The sequence below is a fragment of the Triplophysa dalaica genome, chromosome 17 (genome assembly GCF_015846415.1).
Source record: "Triplophysa dalaica isolate WHDGS20190420 chromosome 17, ASM1584641v1, whole genome shotgun sequence".
In the NCBI taxonomy this organism is placed as follows: Eukaryota; Metazoa; Chordata; class Actinopteri; order Cypriniformes; family Nemacheilidae; genus Triplophysa; species Triplophysa dalaica.
This window is the reverse complement of record NC_079558.1, coordinates 13504845-13513799: the sequence shown is the minus strand read 5'-3', so window position 1 is coordinate 13513799 and position 8955 is coordinate 13504845.

The following is an 8955-nucleotide window of genomic DNA, read 5'->3' as shown; positions in this document are numbered from 1 at the left end:
CAAAGGGATATTTTTTGTTTAATAAAAAGTTCAAGCAATGTCTAAAAATGAGTAATATTGTTTAAATGCATTAATTCTGCAGTAACTAAGATTGGAAGAAGAGTATCTAAGTCTGCCGATTTTGTTACATCCCATTTCTGCTCTGAATTATGCATGATCTCAAATAACAGCGGAACTCAAATGTCACAGAATGCCCTTTTCATCACTCACTTTTAATTTATCTCAATCATCTGTATCTGCCTTGTTGTCCTTCAGTGTAAAGTGTGTGTTTTGTCCGTGCAGTAACACAAAACCCTGCTTTGCGTCCCCCCTGTGATTTACTGAAGAGCTTTGAGAATTTGGGACTGGTGGAATCCGAATAGCCTTTTGAAAAATAAGCTTCTCTTTCAGTTATAGAGTTTGTTGAAAATGTTCATTCAGACAAAAAACAAAAGGATAATTCCAAATGATGTGTGCCATGTCTACATATAGGAAAAAAAGAAAAGCATTTTAAATCTAGTTAAATTCTCATAATTATTTTACCTTCATGGTGAGTATTTCTCTCTCTGATAATGCGTACAGTTGTGACTGTGCATTGTTGAAATTAAACATGTACTATCCTGCATACTCTGTAACACTTTCTATCTAGCGAGTACCTGCATTTCTGGAATGCAAATTTGGTTGTGTTTCAGGCCTTCCCCTGTAAAAGCACTCCCTTCCCTCTTCCCAGCCCCCTACCCTCCCTCTTTGTCACCACTTCTCACTGCACTTTTCTAAAATCTTTTCAAATCAGAGATGTGAAGAACTTTTGCTGATATAGGGGCTGTCATGGCAAGTTAAGAAAGAAACATAACTAAACCTTACATCCCTGTTTTCCATGTGTATCAAATTAAATATGTCTTTATAGCAGGGATAAACTTACAATCAATAATCTTGCTGTTGTCAAAACCATGCTTCACAGCACAATCCACCCCCTGACAGTGAGGGATTGATAAACTCTTGCTGAAATTATTATTCCACTTCTGTTTTGAAATGAGAGGCAGACTGCATGTTGCTGTGGTGGATGGCTGCCAGGATCTCTGCATAGACACTCACCAGTCTTTAATAAAGACACTCACCTAGAGTCAGTGCACAGTCTGGAGGAGGCAGACGCTTTATGTTTTTGTAACATATTCAACCCTGACTGCTCTGTGAGCTTTATCTATTCTCCTTCTAGCACTCCATATTCTCCCTCAATCCCAAACCCATCTGTTGAGTCAAAAATGCTGTCCTTGAGAAGTATACACAAAACCCATTAAGTTAATGGAGTTAGGCAGTGAAGAAACCAAGCCTGTGTTTGCGAGGGCATGAATGACAGTGCAAGGATGTCTGAGGTGGGAATTCAGTGCAGTAATGCATATTTAGCGTTCATGTCTGCGTCAGTACTTTGGAAAGCTTATGCAATGGCATGAGAGATTGGCAGTTTGTCTGGTGGGAGCCGCGTTGCCCAGGGAACGTCGGGTTAACCGCACACGGGAGACTGATCCAAGAGAACCGCGTCTTGATTGGGACATTTCGGCCTGCCAGTGACAAGTAGTGCCAGTGGATTAGAGCTGGCCTGCCACCGATGTTTAATGCTCACACATGCTCTAGGAAACCTTGTCCAAGAAAACCAATTTGGAGTGTATTTTGAAAATACACTTTAAAAGAGGCACTTTTCCATCTGTCTTCTGTCACTTGTCTTCATTCTACAGTAAAGAAAAAGAAAAAAGAAGAGAAAACACAGTATGAAGATGTTCATAATCAGTTAAATTGAGTTTGTATATGTTGACAGTTTTGAGAAAACTTCTTGGCAATACTGAGTGTTAAGTACAACAATAAAAGTCTTTGTTATTTATGCTTGTGGTCTAAAACTCCAAACACAAACCTTAAATTTTGCTTGCAGGGGAAGCATAAACCAAAAAATTAAGCTATAACATATTTAATACTTGTTCAGTAAACAGGTTTCTAACTGGTTATTGACGGAAGGCGGGGATGTCTGTTGTCATTGTTTTTGTGTATTACTCATTGTTATTGTATAACTGACCCATTTGAAATACTTTCTGCGACCCATGTTCTACAGTAATTTATAACCATAGCTGTTATGTTAGCTGTAGGTGACAAGGCTGTGTCTGACCACGCCCCCATACCCTCATTCACCATTCCCTACATTAGTTTACCACTATAGTCCACTTGAAGGAGCGAATGAAAAAGAGTGAGTGAATTCGGACCCTTCTCTTGTTGAGACTCATGAATTCATTCAGCGCTAGCCTCACGATGGATGACTAGCGGCTAGCTGTGAAACTGCATGTCCGCCGCCAGTGATTCTGTCGCTGTGTGTAACCCATCTCTTGCTATGATGTGATAAGAAGGATTTACCAGCTTTGGTTGCACTGCAGTAACTGACAGGAGACGGATGACATGGGTCCACTAATTTACTCCTTTTGGTAGTCGCTCCCGAAAGTCGCTCACCATTTGCATAAAGTTGAGCAATTCTCAACTGTCTCGCATTGCTAGAGATGCCCCACTTCCTGTTACCAATGGTCACTGTGCCTCGTGTCACCAAATGTTGCCAAGATACTATTGACATGAGTGAGATCATGTTGCTTTGTCACTGCCTGTCGCTGGCTGTGTGAACGGGCCGTGAGTGTACATCGATTTTACACTTGCTATTCCGACCCATCATGAACTTTTTTAAGATCTTTGCAAATAAATGCAAAAAAGTCTTAAACAATCGGCATGCCCATTTGACCAATTTTTTGCAACAGTTTGTGAGGAAATGAGTAATTGACACTCATAGTTAATTTTTATGATTTATAGTTTAAAACATCCCAATGGAAAAGAAAACAACTGTGAGTCTTTCAATATGTGCAATGCAATGATCTTCAGCTTTGTGGTGCACATTTGGTTTTAAAAATAAACCCTAGTTCTCTTACCGCTCATGGGCGCTTGATTTAATCTGTTAATGGGCTTCAGTACTGAAGAGTTTGGGGAATGTTTACAAGGACAATGATTGTGCCTTAAACTCGTAAATCTGTCAACCATGGGCCTTGAAACATGAAAGTTACTCGCTCTCCATGGCAAGCTCTATGGTATCAGGCTCCCTGTATTCAGTATAGGCAGGTGTGAGAACTACAGTGTGAGAAACTGTAGGATTTGGAGATTATCCTAGACATATGCAGTCTGGCTCTGCATTTTGTACCCGCAAGAGTGACAGTGCATGGGAAAAGGGGAACATGCAAAATGTATCCGTCTACACTGCCATCCACCCACCCACACGTACACACATCTACATTTGAATTTCCCATTGGTCATCGTATCGTTCAATCATTTAAAAAGAGAGTCCTGACAGAAAGAAGTGGAAATTTCCACGACATCTCTGTGAAAATCCATATGTAAACCAATGTGTTCTTTTAAGAATGTCAAACTGGTGATCAAACCAAATCAAAGGAGGTTTATGAATGATTTGCTAAAGATTTGCGTAGCAGTGGTTACATTGGTTGTCATTTTTGGGAGGGGAATAATTGGCAACATTTGGTAATGATAGAGTAGAAGAAAAATTGTATAAGTGAGGATTTTTATGATAAATTATGCCATGGCGTCTAAGTTTCATGCAATACACAGTTCACCACAAATCTGCCTTACAGTGAATGCAATTTATATTATATGTACGATGTGGGTGCATTTGAGCGTTTGGGTGTGTAACATTGATCCCATTTCTTAGTTCATCTAACTAGGGCCATTGAACCCAAAATTTATTGAAAAATTGGTCATGATCTCTATACCCTATCTGTCAGATTTTGTGTAATCTATTTGTCACCAGAAAACTAGTATTAATTTGTTTAGCATTCACAATACAGCAAATTAGATGTCTTTAACTATAATCAATTTTTGCATTGTACATTGACTGTATGCTATAGACATTATACTGAAATACAAAGCCCCTGTCATTAATAACTTTTTACTGTCCAATACTCTTATTAGTATTCACATTTATAAGAACGTTTTACCACCCTGACCAGAAAGGCACTCACCAGTTATACATAGACAAATGTCAATATACATGGTTTGTTGACAACAACACATACGAGTATTTGTTGTCATCTGCTAGTTTTAAAACAACTAGGAAATCAGCCTACTTAGAATAATAGCAGCTTGTTTTCCTCATATTCTCCTAGTGTCCTTAATCAATGTTATCAATGGCTTTGAATCTAGCCTGCCTCCACCAGACACACTGAAAGTGGAACCTCAATAGAGACAGTTTCTATTTCCCAGACCTATTTCCTTCATGACAGAGCAGGCCCATGAACAATGCGTCTCTGTGCAGTTTGTTTTCTCCAATGATCAACTTGTTTTTAACATCCTCTGTGTTGAGCGGTGGCAATGGAAAGAGTGGGCAGAGCCTGGCCATGCTCTGGTTTTCAGCTCTGCAGCGTGAGCCCAGCGGACGGCCTGACAGTTCCAAGGGAGCCCCATACCCACGGGCACCTACGCCAACCTCTGAGCTAATTGTTTTGACTGGGTATGTGTTGGGTGAGGGGGCACATGCATACTGCAGCTTTGAATATGGGAAGTGGCAGTAAGGAAGCTGCCAAGCTGATTTGATTAGCAATTTCCCAAGACTGCCTATTCTTAAGTCTTTCCGTCAATGCCTGGCCATAATGTTTTTTGTGTCCAATCAAGGCCAGCAGCAAGTATTGGACAAGGCGTGTTGGGAAAGTGGGCTTGGAAGCGCACTAGGTGAAGTGCCAGGAAGTGATGACAGCGGTGTGGTTTGTGGAGCCTCACACCGCACGGACTCCTGAAGAAAAGGTACACTTTGCTCCTCCCTTGTCACACAAATAAAGTTGTTTTCTCCAAGAGAGGAAAATATGACAGCTTATGCATCTAAACTGCCCTATGCGAACACACGTACAACCCACACCCCCTTCCCACCCTCTCATAAATTTAGATGTTTTGCTTAACTATGGAACCCATTATCAGGGTGGAGCACATGGGTCATTTTACTCTGGTGCTAAGCTATTGGTAAAGGACACCGAAGGGTTCCACTGTTCATATACCATTTAACAATGTTTTATGAGGTTCTCCACTTGAACAGACACACACACTTCCTTAAGCACACTACAGATAGCAAAAAGTGGTGAGAACACAGCCCAACAAAGCAAGCTTTCCCTGATTCTTGTGCAACAGACCTTTGCCGGATCTGTACGCATGCTAAGTTATGAGCATCAGAGTGTTTCCATCGTTACCTTGTAAACTGGTTAGCTCAGCCTCATGTTGGGTTTGTGGGAAATCTCGTGGTGACAAAAGCATGACTTAATCAGCCTGTTAAAACAGATACAGTGGCCAAGTCATTGGATTATGCCAAGAGCCTTGCTGTATACCACACTGCTAGACAAAAAATAAGGAAAACATATTGAAGTATTGATTTTATGTTTTATGTCAGAACATGAGACATCATGTTTGAAGGATAATTCTGAGTTAAGGGAAAAAACAAATAACAGACCATAGCACACAAGTGAACCTCGAGTGAACCTCAGGTGAACTGGAATAGGAATGTTTACTATATGATGGACCTCCCACATGGAGCATAAATACTAGGTCTCTGGTAAGGCTTGGGTATTAACAGAATTTTGTGGGATAATAATGCAAAATAGGGGCTAATGCATTTCCTCTTTAGGCAAACAAACATCACACAGTGTGTGTAAAAGTGCAATGATGTCATGTCCTATATTAAGATGTGGCGTTGCACATTCAAAATTAGATTGAAAATACAAACGGATATAGTTAATGTTTTATAAAACCATCAGCACTGTGAATTGCTAACACAGCACCAGGAAATCCCCCAAGAGTTTGTAAATACCCCAATGAAGACCCCAATACATGGTTTCTTAAAGTCTCATAGAAGTCTCCAATGACTACTGGCAATAGTGTGGTGGTAACCAACAGACCATTACTAGGACGCCATTGCTGTCTGTGGCTGGGGTGGCGCTGTGTCTTCTGAGCACAGATCTGGCTTAAGCCAAAATTTTGAGTGAAGTGGCTAAGGCAACAGCGTCCAAAACCACCGAGGTTCCGAAAGCAGTGTGACGCACAACAGCAACAAGAAGCAGTCAACCCCCTTTAGCAATTAGAGGCTGAAAAGCCACAATATGATTATACCATCACACATATAAACTATGAGCATACACAAGCATTAAACAGCAAAATAGGCAACCCAAAACATCATTTTTACAATAGAGTTTTTAAGACACTAATAAACAGCATGAAAGATGATCTTTATTTCAGATTGTAAACCTGAAATGTATCAAATTCATACTGTTGTAGCTTCAAATAAGCAACAGTCTCATTAGTAGAATTTGTGATACCAGCATGGGTAGTCAGAGCATTAGCACAGTTGTAGCTACATGTCATTAAATGTCATTATATTAATAGAAATAACAGTTATCCAATGATTTGCAAACGTGCCAAATCAAAGATAGTATAGACCCCTTTTTTTTAAGTAAACATTGTGACGCATTTTCGTGGGCAGAAAGATTACCCTGGCCGCTTTACTTACGCAAGCGAGTACATTTCGATAGCTTGTGTTTTTATAATGACTGGAGAGTATCCAAATTAATTTGAATATCTAAGGTCAGTCACAGCCCGGATCTTTGACTGTTGTTAAAAAAGAAGCTTTACACGACCTGTACACACTCACTCAAAGGATGGACGAACTGTCAGGATTATGTTACCTCCAGTTAAGTGGTCTGACATCCACACATACCACATAGAGGAAGACGCCAACTGTTTGTAGTCAAGACAAACTGAGAGATAATCACGTTACATATTTAGAAGCCTATATGTACTAACAGTGGCAAACGTAAGCAAATGCAGCTTGAACACACACCTGACACATCTTCCTACTGTTACCTGTCGCGATTTTCTACTTATAGACTCATGAATACTGTAGAAACAGCGGTGAAAAATAGATTTTTTTATGTTTAATCTCTGGTGGTTGGCTAACTGCTAGTTGTACAACTAATAAAGTTAGCTATTATATGCACTAAAAAAAGTTAAGGTTAGGTGAAAAAACATATCTTGTTTTTAGATACATACCCAAACTATAATCCATACCATCAAAAGACAATGGTTAATTAAGTGATAAAATGTCTGCGCTGTAAATGCAAGCATCTTTGATGATTGTTTCTGGGAAGTCAGCTAGTTTTATTGTGTTTAACTTCAACTGTTATTGTTTTTTCTGCCAATGGTATGCGTTAAAATATCAGATTAGATCCTTCACTCTGTCGATTCTGGCACTGAAAAACACAGCAAGATGATATTTTAAACTCCTTATGTAGCTGACTCTGTGCTGACTTGAATTGGCCGCCTCTAATTTTCCCCTTGTTTTGCCTCCAGCTAAGGCCGTGACGTAATCGTGACGTCGTCTCAAAAGGGGTCTATAAGCTCTGACATAGTGGAAATGTGAAGCAGATGTGCTTCCTTCATCCAAGATGCTGTCGGATGGCTTTATCAGTTCCAGCCCTCAGGGAAATGCCCCTTAACCTTGAGCACTCCACTAATTCTCTCTTCATCTCTTCCATTCTATCCGATACATCTGCTGCACCACCTCCATCTGAGGTAATTCAGATTTTCCTCATTTATTTAGTGTCGCTCATCTTTCTTCATGTACTTGTAGTTATGCATTTATAGTTTTCCACTGAATCCTAAGTGCTCATCTGGAGAAGGTTAAAGATCTCAGAGTGGATCAGCTGGTAGTACCAAGGCGGTAAAAACCAGTGCATTGTCTTCCACATTAACTACTATGAAGAGCTAGCAGGTATTGGAGAGCTGATATGGACCCCCCAGACCCTGACTTAATATCAGACAGAGCCCGTATTCTGCCCATAAGCCCAAACGGCCTGTGCTTTGGAAGTGGATCAGCTGTAGATCAGAGAGTAAGTGTCAGGGCTGCAGGCCAATGCTAATGGCAAAAAGCAGGATAAGAACCATATGACAAAACTCTCAGTTCTTCTGCCACACACCTGGGGAGAAGTGAAGACTCTGTTTAGAGACATAGCTGAAAGAACCCCAGATCCGTCTGCAACACTAAAGATCGTCAATGCACTCTTTCTTGGGACGCTAGATAATGACTTCATGTGATATGGTTTCTTAGGTCTTACTCTTCAAGCTTTGGTCTTGCGTTGACTTCTTAATCTTATAAGTGTCCTTCCAACCTAGTCCTTACATCTTTTTCACATCTTAATGCAGAAGGGCTTTTGTATGTTGGACTCATTCAAAGCTTTCCCTTGATGGCATTTGTTTCCTTGCGCTCTTTATTATTCTCATGACGATCATTTAGCATTTTTTAATAGGCTGTTCTAAATGGTAATGATGTGAGATCCAAAACCGCCTACAGATTTTGAAAACTTTGAACCTTACAGTAGAGAGTGGGTCACACAGAACATCCAAAGCCATTAAGGTGCATTGACATACCAAGGGCATAGATTCAGTCTCTCTTCATCTAGATTAAATCTGTTTGCTCTTTCTCTCCTTTCTGCTTCTTCTTTTAGCACCTCTTGTTCTTTTTTCATCCTGCTTGTTTCAGAAACATGACAGCCCTCCCCTACTAAGAATTGTTTGTGATTCTGCATGATCACCTGCACCCGCACCCTCTATCTCCCTAATCACATTGTTGCTCAAGACAGTGATTTCAAAACAGGGCAATTAGTGTAATGTTGGTGAACGTCTGGCATATACGGATGTTTCCTATTAAAATCATTGTTGGCTTCAGCATCCGACTCAACTGCTTTCACTCTTGGCAGAGGAACGTCTCTTGCAAATGAGCTCTGTGAAACTCTATCCCCCACTGGATTCAAAGATGTTGTATCACTTTATGTGGAGTAAGTCCAGATGAGTTTATTCCTCAATATGGAGGCGATTGCCAGACCAATGAACTGTGGTGAAGGTCTGGTATTA